This window comes from Leptinotarsa decemlineata, unplaced genomic scaffold (genome assembly GCF_025532065.1).
Source record: "Leptinotarsa decemlineata unplaced genomic scaffold, Ldec_3_MD MMD2_tig00001064_RagTag_RagTag, whole genome shotgun sequence".
Lineage (NCBI taxonomy): Eukaryota > Metazoa > Arthropoda > Insecta > Coleoptera > Chrysomelidae > Leptinotarsa > Leptinotarsa decemlineata.
The window spans coordinates 10,088,221-10,100,843 of NW_027412558.1; the positions used below are offsets into that span (position 1 = coordinate 10,088,221).

General features: G+C 33.7%; 2 protein-coding genes across 4 annotated transcripts in view; one reads left to right on the top strand and one right to left on the bottom strand.

Moving 5' to 3' along the window:
* Positions 1 to 12,623, top strand: part of LOC111503577 (rho guanine nucleotide exchange factor 10) — a 432,407-nt gene that overhangs the window by 168,560 nt on the left and 251,224 nt on the right. The gene's annotated exons all lie outside the window — the stretch shown is intronic.
* LOC141482425 (uncharacterized) overlaps positions 1 to 12,623 on the bottom strand; it is a 391,773-nt gene that overhangs the window by 140,189 nt on the left and 238,961 nt on the right. The window lies entirely within an intron of this gene.

The following is a 12,623-nucleotide window of genomic DNA, read 5'->3' on the forward strand; positions in this document are numbered from 1 at the left end:
GAAAACTGTACCTTCACGAAGCCAGATCTTCCCTATCTTATAAATTTGTAGCAATAACAATGAAAATATTTTTTCTGGATTATCATAAATTCCAAAGTGATCTTCGATGACTTCAGATGACGAGCACCACTTTGTCGATTCGAATCTCATTTTTAATTGTAACATAGCTTTTTGAACAAACTGAGTTATTCTAAATCACATTCATCTTTTCAAAATTGCAACTTTTGTTATTTAATAATTTACCCATATACTAATTTTTTTCATTGAAGAAAAAGATGAGATAGAGGTAAAATCTAGGCAAAAATGCTCAAGATAATGTCTGGTAAAGATGTTTTCGTTACATTCATTATTTGCCAGAGGTTTCAACATTAATTATTAATGAAAATATAATTTGAATAAATTTGTAGTTCAGTAGTTGTTGCTTTTCCCTCGTATTCTTCTACTGCTCGTTTTTCGAAGGAATGTGTACCTACACCACGGCGCTCTGGAGATCAACTAAATTAATTGTTGCTATATTCAGTGGCATTTGGACACAATTCAAAGGAAAAAGTGGCTCAAAGGAATCACGGACATCTGTAACTCTTTGGACCACCTATCAACAAAAATAAAAATAAATGTTAGTGTTTATTTTGGCATGAGGACGGGAATTTGTCTCATTATATCCGTAGTTCAGAGAATAACCAGGAAGATGCTTCTGAAATTAAACTTCAATTAGTTGATGATGTTCATATAATGGATCTCGTTTTGTTAATTGATAATAAGTTCCCAGAAGGACATTTGTTGCAGTAGAATTTGTAATGGAAAAATTCAATTATGTATTCAACAAAAGCGCGATCCTGCAAACACACCTGTAATTGAATTGAAAACTAATTTAAGAACCTTAGTAGGTTTCGTATACCAACTGAAGTTGTAGAAAACAGAAGTTAGTCAACAAAAAAAGGTAAAAAGAACACATGTCATTAGACAGGGTCGGATTGGAAACATAGTTGATATTTATAGCAACAACAGACATAGAAAAAGTAAATCTATTTGCGTTTCACTCCACAGTCGATTTTCTCGGAAAAGCACGACCCACGGTCGTCCACGGCAACGTCTAGTCAGGCGAATTTTAAAACAGCTCAATATCAACAATGCGCAAGTGCGCATTGTTGATATTGGAGACTTTTCAGTCTGTTGGGTTTTTTTCTAGTTGGAAGATTGCTCGCGATCAGCCTATTCTCAAAAAGGGCAAGAAAAATCTTCCAAATAACTTTAGACCAATCGTGTTGCTATCAATTATATCCAATATGATTGTAATGTGATTAAAATTGTACTACACCGCTAATAACCTTTGTAGTTGATGCGGTTATATTGAATAAATAAAAATCATCAAAAAACATGGGGAAAGCCGTAAACCACCGTATCTTTAAATATTTGGAAGGCTTGAACATCTTGAGCGATCATTAATATGGCTTTCGGAAACAAAAATCAACAGGCGATCTTCTATCGTATGTCACCCATATTCGGAATAATGCAATCGGGAAACACGGAAAGTCAAGAGCTGTTGCACTTGATATTTCTCAGACCTTTGACCATGTGTGGCATGAGGGTTTGCTGGCCAAACTTCGATACTATGGCTCGTTGGATTTTTTTCGTGCATGGCTCTCTAGCTTCTTGAAAGAACGTTCCCCGCGAGTGGCTGTCGACGGATATCTCTCGAGTACTTTTGCCATCAACACTGGTGTTTCCCAGGGATCCATATTGTCTCCAACCCTCTTTTTACTGTATATCAACGATTCCAATATATTGCTTTGCTGACAGCAGCACACTTGTCTCGTCATTCTATTTGGATTCCAGGACATCGACTGCGGATGCAAATCCCCATCGGCAACAGGAGGTTGCATATATTGATGAAGATCTAGAAGTGATTTCAGCACAGTCAATTCCGCTTTCTGTTTCGATAAGTTTGTTGAGAGTTAAAATGGACACCAGTATGTTTTGGCACAATCATGTCGCTGGAATTGCAAAGGTTGTTTCTCAAAAGCTTGCGTGTGATTCGAATCCCAATATAGCACACCCAATATCCTCTAAAACTACATGTTTGGGCTGAAATCTTGGGTAGACAAAATGTTATTTTGGATGAAAACCTAAATGGTGATAGATAATTTTGTTTTCTGAATAATCCAGTAATGCAATCATTAACAAAGTATTCAGGTAAATTATCTATGGCGAATTGGGGTATTTTTTCAACTTTTCAAGATGGGACACCTTCTCTTCTACCGAGGAAGCTGCGGTGTTAGCCAAACTCATCTGGTGATAAAAATGTGAAAATCATTATTATAATTGATAATGTTATCAATTTTCATAAAGTAACGTGTCAGTCCATTCATAACTAGGAACAAGTCCAATGTTCTCATATCTACAAATCTCCACAGGAAATGTTTCTCTCTTGTCTCTGATTCTTATCTTTTGTCTATTTCTTTGGAGACGTTATGCAGATTTTAGTACATATCAAAATAATCTGGATAGTTGATATGACAGTGTGAAAAACCAGAAGAAAAATTATTGAAATACAAGTGCAGTATCATTAGCAGATGCTCCTATCTCCCCCACCTAATCTTTGCTACCCCACGTCCCGGTTGAATGAGGTTTGTCAACATTTTTCAACATTTCGTTACTCAACTTTTAACATCATCTCTTAACAAAATTGTCCTACATTTCATAAAAATGGGTCGCATGCTCTTCGCTTAACTCAAAAACTCCATTAATTTTACAGGTTTTTTACGTATTATTACGTATCCCGCGGCTATGACATATAAACATTACGTCGAAAAACCGCAGACGACCTCTGCCATGAAATTTAATAATGAAATTGATACACGATTCGCGTTTTAATTCGTGAGACGAGGAAAGGTGATAAAGGAGCGTGACATTAGGCCTGTTTCTTGTGGCAAATTTAATTCATTTCTGATATATTATTTTTACAGGGGTTGATAGAAAATTGGTGGCCCAACTTTTTCTTCAGGAATTAAGGACAGTTTTCAAATATTGATACGTTCAAATTGTTGTAGGTTTGTCTCATAAGAAGTAAGATAGAGTTGATCTACCTCACCTTAATCTATCATGAATAAAAAATCCTGTTTTTAGTGTGCAAAAAGGTGAGTTTCATTGAATTTTGTAAGAGTTCACTCCATTTCATCGAGGTAAATTTATTTTCCCATTATAATCACAATATTACATCTCCTTATAATAATAATTATTATTATTTTCTATAATTTTTTTCAACAAATTTCTAAACTGGTCTGTAATTCCATATCTCCTGACAATAGAGAAAGTAATAAATTTTATATTCACAAAGTGAGTGTAGCACAAACATATTTTTAATTGAATAGAACTAGCTGATACTTGATGAATATTCATATTAAAATTAATTAATACAGTTTATTATATGATTTTCACTATAATAATTTTTTTTTTTTAATATTTTCATTTTGATAATCAATATCTTTTTGTAATTATTTAATTCAATTTGATTTTTTTGTAGAATACCATTCGTGTAATAGCTTATATTCTGTTATTCGATTCATTCTTTATTCAATTTCGAATGAATATATTTTTAATGTAGTACCAATTTTACATCATTGAATTTATTATATCGAACCACTCTATATCGCCGAACCTTCAATTATAACATAATAGTTTGTATAATGATATTCCACAAAAATATAAAGTTGGTAGTTTCTTTATTCATGTGCTGTTAAAAAAATATCTCTGCTCAATTAGAAAGTCATTGATTTCATAGATGTTAGTTATACTTCTGAAAAATTTTCAGTATGAACCGTCAATAGGTTTTTTTCCCTTTTCCTTCTCTCCTTCCTCTTTTTTCTCTCTTTTTTTTGTTTCTTCTCTAGTTTCGCTTTCTTTTCTTCAAGGCCAGCAGTATCCTTCCGGTACATGTTGTTTCTAATCTCATTTTTTTATTAATATTGTAAATTGAATAACTATTGTATTTATATGTAATGAGGAACTACAAATAAATATTATAATTATTATAAATCGGTTGAAATCTGAAGAATCAATTTTTATGTATTAAAAAATATTCAAGTTATTTTTTTTCCTGTCTAGATCATTCAAAACCTAATAAATACTGTAGAAACAAATTAGTATTTCAACATGTTTATTCTCCGAAATTTCATGCTTCAACATGTCATTAAGTACTTCATTCAGTAATGTAATTTTATATTTTTCAATTATTTCAATTGAAGTTTTTGTAAATATAAAAAGTTTGGAATTTTTTTCAGTCATTCTGAGAGAATAGAATGGTACATCAGAAGAAGATTATTCGACTTGAATAATACCAATGAAAATTTTGAAGAAAATTGTTTCTAGAACATGGGTAATTGAGGCTGAAAATGGGGTACCTTTTGGGTTTAATATCGAAATGAAATATACTGGAATTTTCGATTTTGAAAAAATAATACTTTTTCCAATAGGAGGTTTAGTTTCGGTAGAAATCACGAAAAACTATTTTCCATCACGAAAAAAATCTGTATTTATTTTCTGGGTAAAAAAATATGTTTAAAATGTGTTTTGCCGTTAACCAGCTGTTGCATCCCTACGAACGACAACCCTCAGAAGTCGCAACTTGTGCGAGCTAAGGATTAAAGAGGTCTTACCTTTTAACGTATGATTTCTAACACGAGTTGGAAAATTGATCGTTCAGACTAGGGCTTGAACCACCGACCAACACGACAGTCAATTCGAGTGAGTGAACAAAGCACCCACGTCGAACCGCCTGGCTACCGACCGACCGAAAATCATATCATTACTCCAACCTTAGATCAGCTTCCATTTTTTCCGTAATGAGCACACTATTTCCTTCTTTCATTACTATTTTTATACTGTTACCAATTTTTTCCTCTTCAACAATTATTTGTAATGTGCGAGTTATACAGTCAAGTGTCCAACCTCTAGGTTTGTAAACACGATATCAAATAGTTTATTTAAAAAACTATCAAAATCTCGATGATATTGTTGTTTTTCATTTTTATATTCATAATTTTCCTATAAATTTTCTGGATTATTCGCATATTCTCTATTTGTGGATTAAAACCAGTTGAGAAAACAGAAAGAAACAAGTTTTCCGATCAATTTTAAGGCAAGCCACTATAGTCTTGAGATTCAAAAGAAGAGAAGATATTCCACTAATGATTTCAACAATCAAAACAACCATTTTAATAGAGTGCTGGTCTGGAAAGAGTCTGTGGAGTTACAATTTTTTTTTTCGATATTTTACTTTTTTTATAACGATATCGACCTCACCCATAGCTGGAAACCCCAATTTTGTTCTTTTCCGGTAGTTCATATGACCAAATCTGTTGGAGTTTGAGATGTGTTAACAAACTTTGCATTAAACATAAACAAACAAATAGAAATACGTTAAATACAGCATGTTATGAAAATCCTGTATGCTGCTGCAACTAGCGAACTCTAACACCAGGTATATATCTCAGTGTTTTTTATATTTGAACTTTCTATGTTTTTTACCACTTTTATTTGTAACTAACTTCATAGGACGAAACTGCAGTAACAAATGAAAGTGGTAAAAAACATAGAAAGTTTCAATTCTCTTTTCTTCATTATGATTTCCTACCACCTAGTAAGGGCTACATCCATCAATTTATTCTTTATATTTCTCATTGATTCATTCTTTGAACTGCTTTTGCACCAATGATTTTGGCACTCTCTAGCTAGTTTGGGAGTGTCTGAGACATTTATTTGCATTTTCGTTTCTTCTGATTTCTGAGTGTTCATGCGCTGTGTATAGAGTCAATCTACTATTGTCCTTCAGTTTTTCGGTTCTGGTGTAAGAACCTTGGTGCCTTTGGTACGTGATGCCTTTTAACTCTATTCACGTGAACTGTATGTGTTTGTTCACGATAACTGAACTGAAATTACTTTTACCTGATCATCTGTCGTTTTTATTATTGTCCTAAATTCTGACATTATGACATACTTGAGGCAAGACTATTACATTAGCAGTTGATACCATTGAATATCAGTGTTTTTGACAATAACAGAATGTTTCAAAAAATGCTGGCTGATGCATACATTTTCAACAAAATTCATCCATCCATCATAATAGTGTAACAATTTCTTTTACAATTCAAGCCAACCACTTGACTTCAAAATGTGTGATACTCATTTCAATTTCGCCATATGTAATTACGAATGTTCCTCAACCATAATTGTTCAGTAACTTCAAAGGCAGACAACACGGACTCATTATATTATTTATTAAATCTAGATGCCATTTTCAACAAAAAAAAATGTAAACGAGATATTCCCAATCATAATAATGAAATACTGCACATACAAATAGCTCGATACAAAAACGAATTTCATTAGTTTCTTGCTGGTCCGGAATTCTCATTTTAATTTTTTATCACCAGACAGTCTCTGCAGTAAAATCCTAGACATCTCACATATTACAAACGTTCGCGAGCTCGTTTGCCTAATTTATATCTGTAATCAAGACAATTATCTAAATAAATTTAATTTGCCGCGAATATACATGGTTCGAGTGGTTCGCTAACCATTTAACCATAATACGGCGGTCGTAACTTTCGAATCGAACGGAAATTCGTCCTGTGTGGTCAACAGGTAGCGAAATTAATTTCGAACTTTAACCGGAAAAATATACGAGGGATGCTGAATAAGTTCTCAGTTCGATTGGTTGATCAGAGTAATGAAATAAATGTATTTATATCTATCAATGAGAGGGGTGGACAAAACTTCATTTATAACCTAAACTAACCAATGCACTCAAATATATTGCTTCGCTTCGCTTTCATTTCCCATGACAGCAAATAATTCAAATCAGAATAACTGGACTTCAGAAATGCTTTCGGTTTGTTAAAAAACTCATTCTTTATTCTTACTGAAATATTACATAATTATAAATAACTCCACCTGTGATAAATCACTTGTATCTGCCACAATACAAATATCCTAGACTGAACATATCTTTATTGAAACCTCATAAACATTAAATGCTTCCTTTACAAGAGTTCAGTGGTTCAGACGCTGTACCATAAGACCCACATATCTCATGACGTCACACAAGCTTTCTACGAAGGCACAGTTTCGAAGTCGCGTATCTTAATAACGGTAACTGCTATGGATTTGAAAGGTTCGCCATTGTATTCTAACCGCCTAACCGACATAACGGTTAGGCTAGCAAAAATTACTATCAATATTGTCTAGAATTTCCCTAATTCATAACTTTATGAAATTTATAATAGTTGGGTGAAAAATCTAAGTGGAAAAAGTAATATCTGGTCCTAATTGAAACATCACTGTTAACGCGCAGACCACCAAGATGAGAAAGAATATCCAAGTAAACTTCTCAAACACTAGTTATTTCCACCTTTATGTGTACTTATTTTACTCTGGCATAAGCTTTTCTGAATAGAAAACATAAGTTTATAGCTGGCTACTGCATTTTCAAAGACGTCATAAATTCCTTCACAGTAGATAGTAGTTGTAGGTACATATATATGCGACAATAAATATTCGTTTGTCTTCGCGGTCTGCAGCGGCCGATGTAAAGTATAAAATTCTTTTGTAAACGTGAACTCTAACCTACATGCATACGGAAAAATATTACCGGAGATATGTCGTTTTTTAATGGTTTTTCGCCTAGTGAAACTTGAATGTTCGGTTACAAGATAGCCATACTTTTATAATTTGAACGGGACGTTCCGGATGAAATTAATGGCGTAACCGTTAGGAAAAAGTTTGGTGCGGTGAATTTGTGGTAAGCTCTTGTGACGTTCAATCAGAGTGGATTTATGAATGCTGCCGGCGAGAGTTTTTGTATGTTTGCCATTTGAATGTGGTGGTGTTTTAGGTTTATTCATTTTGCAGCGTTTGTTATCTCTCAATCTAATAGAATAGTTTAGGGTAGTGCGGTCCATATGTATGGAATAAATTCATTTTTAGCGTTATTATGTACTATGTGAAAAAAACCTGAAACAGGTCGATTTTTATTCTTAAATTGACAATTTACAGTATGAAAATATTATCCCCCTCCAGCACCCCTTCTGAATCATAAGCACCCCCTCGAAAATTTTAAACAGCAAAGGGGGTCGTGTGGCACCTTGTTGGAAAGGTATTTTAGTCCTCTGTTCAGCAATATACATTTTTTTAAGTTTGGTGCAATCATAACTGAGAAAATTAATTTTTACAATTAAATTAAATGTTCAAAATGACCACCATTATTCACTTCTTGACAATAACCTGATCTATTAAACAGGCCATCCCCGTAACACGCTCTATACTAACCTTGAATCCTGGAAAAAATCTTTGAAGATACTAAAATATTAGACAGAAAGCCAAATAAACAATTGATATGAATCTAGTAGGCTGCTGTCATTTAGGTATTTAAAGTTACTAAAAGACGTCAGTATAATATTTGTGGGCGTATTAAATTTAATTATGGAACATTTGTCCGAGACTCAAAGAATAGACATTTTAATTACGATTGGTTGTGGTAATGAAACAAGAACTCAAGGAGGTTCGTGAAATTTTTAATAATAAATACCCTGGTCAACACGTGTCGCAGTCTACAGTTAGCAAAATTGAAAAAAAGTTTCGTGAAACTGGACATGTAAAAAATATTGGAAAACCAGGTAGAAATGTTCAATTTACTGATGAAAAAAAGTTAGATGTACTTCTAGAGATTGAGGAGAAACCGCATAAGACAACTCAGAACTTGCCGCTGACAATGATGTAAGTAAATCATCTATTTTGAGAGTTTTGCATAAAGAAAAATACCACTCGTACAAAGTTCAGTGGGTTCAGTTGTTAAATGAAGATGATCCTGATAGAAGGCAAGAATTCTGTGAAATGATGATGGACAGAATGAACGCAGATTTGCAGTTCATAAACAAAATAGTGTTTTCTGATGAAGCAACGTTTAATTTAAACGGAACAGTTAACAAACAGAACTGTATATATTGGAGCAGAGAAAATCCTCACTGGATGTGTGCGACTCACACTCAATATCCTAAAAAAGTTAACGTTTGGGCTGGTATCATTAACAATAAAATTATTGGCCCTTATTTTTTTGAGGGCACTGTTAATGGTGAGGTTTATCTAGATTTTTATCAACTTTTTAGTGCCTACATTACAAATACATTTTCCTGATGTTAATCATCCAAATGAGATAGATCGAACTATTTACTACCAACAAGACGGAGTTCCACCGCATTTTGCACGTACAGTTAGAAATTATTTAAACGAGGTTTATCCCAATAGGTGGATTGGAAGACGTGGAACGATCGAATGGCCGGCTAGATCCCCCGATTTGACTCCTCTCCTATGGAGTTATTTAAAATCTAAAGTATATTTTAATAGACCAAACAATATTGCTGATTTAAAAGTTAGGATAACGGAAGAAATTAACGAAATAACTCCCGAGGTCATACAAAATGTTGTACGAGTATTCCAAAATCGCCTCGGTTATTGTCAAGAATTCAATGGTGGTCATTTTGAACATTCAATTTAATTGTAGAGTACATTGAAAAATACATTCTAAATATTATGTAAAGTTTTGTGATACCTAGAGACATTATCAAAATTTTACATCCTAAAAATCAAATTTCTCAGTTATGATTGCACCAAACTTAAAAAACTTCATATTGCTGAACAGAGGACTAAAATACCTTTCCAACAAGGTGCCACACGACCCCCTTTGCTATGAAAAATTTTCGAGGGGGTGCTTATAATTCAGAAGGGGTGCTGGAGGGGGATAATATTTTCATACTGTAAATTGTCAATTTAAGAATAAAAATCGACCTGTTTCAGGTTTTTTTCACATAGTACATAATAACGCTAAAAATGAATTTATTCCATACATATGGACCGCACTGTATATTGAAACACTATAGAAACTATTAGAACCTTGGCCAAGTTTTATTCAGTGAGTCCTAACTATAACACGCATTGGTCGTTGAAACAAACGTGACTTATGGGTGCAAAACTCATTACTATATGGTTAAAGGCATTAACAATGATTATAGTCAATGTAGTGAAACCAGAAACATACATACAATTAATTGAAGGATAACCAATAAAGTTTTAGAAGGAACTGGTCAGTCACAGCTTATACAAGATATTTATGCACTATTTCGTTACAAGATACTATCAATAGACATTAACAGTAACCGTAACAGACATAAACACAGTATAGTAATTAGTGATAGATCATTATGTGTTGGCCGTAGGTATATTGCATGATCTCTGTTCAAAATAGGTGGAGCGCGAGCTCACTGTTGACCAAAAACAAGAATGTCTCGATGATTCTGAGCAGAGTCTTGCCATGTTCAAACTAACAAACCAGAATTTTTGCGTCGAAATGCGACAATGGATGAAACATGGATCCATCACTTCACTTCGGAGTCAAAACGATCGTCATCTGAGTGGAGAGCAACTGGTGAACCTCGTCCAAAGCGCCCGAAAGCACAACAATCGGCTGGAAAGGTTATGGCTTCGGTTTTTTGGGATGTGCGACTATCTTGAGAAGGAAAATAGAATTAACAGTGAATGTTATATAGTGTTATTATAGCATTTGAAGGCCGAAGTTGCGGAAAAACGATCCCATTCGAAGAAGAAGCAAGTTGATGAAAATAGCCAAGGCCTAAAATTTTCCAGCCCTGGTGTTATCTGGTGATGGCTCTAACAATATTAGATAGTCAAGAATATAACATCAAGAACTGAAACAAATACCAAAAATCTACGGAAATCTTAAGCAAAGCAATATGTAATGAGAAATAAAAGTGGAGCAACAAAATTACTCATGGAGACGATTAGGAAGTTGAAAAAGCTTAGCAGGGAATGTAGTTGATAATACATTCGAGTATAGAGTCTTTTTTCATTTGGCACTATATGATTTCAAAAAAGCGATCAAGAAATTCATCGTTCATCGCAAAATTTTTGGTCTATTACGACTACTCAAGCAGAATTTACAATATGCGACATAACATTTATGACTCGATTTGTCAAAAAATCTTTGGTTAGGTTCTGTAGTTTAAAATCAAGCCACAGTAGAATAATACAACCAGTAGGCTGGATGAGATTGTCATCCAACGCGGACATCTTATTATAGTTATAATAAACGGTCGGAAATTAATATTGTGTTCAGTTTATTCGCTGTTGTTATTATTGTTTTTCGTTTCTGTAGTTGGTTATAAGTAATTTACCACAAAATAACCTTAAATATCGTTTTTATATGAGCGCGCGCCTATGGCAAAAGAACGAAATTGCCTCCACACTTCATTTCGAGGTCACCGAGAACTTTTTGAATTTATGAATGAAAGTAGAGGGAGTGAACTTACTGGTTGATTTTTACAATGGTCAAGCCGGCAATTCTGTTGAATGAGAAACAAAAATCAGGATACAAAAATATAGGTTTAAAATAAATTTCATTTTCCATTGCAAGTGTTTTTTCTATAAGGTACTGAAACTCGGGAGTGAAATACAAAATTATGTTCTAAAAATATGTGAAATATCAGGTAGACAAAATAATTTGCATGGATACACATGATAAACCAATCCCACACAATCCTAATTTTAATCCAGGGAAGTCAAAGGGACGTTACATGCAATGGAATTGGTCTATCTCAAGGAAACCTCATCAATCATGTTGATGAGCCGAAACTTTCCCATTCCAACAATGTTCCAATGCTGTTACCCCAATTACTTGACCTCCTTTAACTACAGCCCATATTCGTTTACTATCCTCTGAATCATTAACTCCAATTCAACAAAATATTGTAGTTCTGAATTGTACTAAAATATTTGAGGGAATTGGCCGATACTGGAATATTTATTAAAAAATAGAAATGAATCCACATAAATGCATTTCTAATGTTCATGTCCCAAATATAGGGTTTTCCAATAGGGACTGTGAATTTTAACAATTGATAACGGCCATCTTGTTGAAGCTACATCTGTCAAATTAGTTGCCATTTATTCACCATGCACGGATATGGCAATCAACAACACGTGCAAATAATAAACGTCTTTTATCAAAATGGGTATTCTGTTCGGGGCAACGTACCACTCGCCCATGTGGTGGATACATCTGAGTCCACTGGTTCAGTAAACGATCGAACAACATTCGTACGTCGAATACACGAAAGATCTGCCGAAAAATTCGCCGCTGTCTGTGAGAACGTGCAGTTACTGTCCACTATAGCAAGTACTACAGTTCGAACATTTAAAATAAAGTCATGTATTTACTACTGAATTACTTTCCCATTGTTACATTAATCATTAGAAAAGAATAAAAAATAATTAATTAATTTCTACTTCTATTAGATATCAATAAAATTCATTTTCTGAGCGCACATCTTTCAAATTCTGTCCGTTAGACCTCAAGTATCATACCTTCCGGATTATCTGAAACTGATACCAAATACAGGGTGTTGCAATTTTAAAAAATTACCGATTACGTCATCATATTAATATGGATCACCCTGTATAATGAAATTTCGGTGTGAAATGTAGAATCTTGAAATTAGAAATTGACGTGTTTCAGGTTTTTTAAAACGACCTTTGGTTTTGGAAATATCGAATTT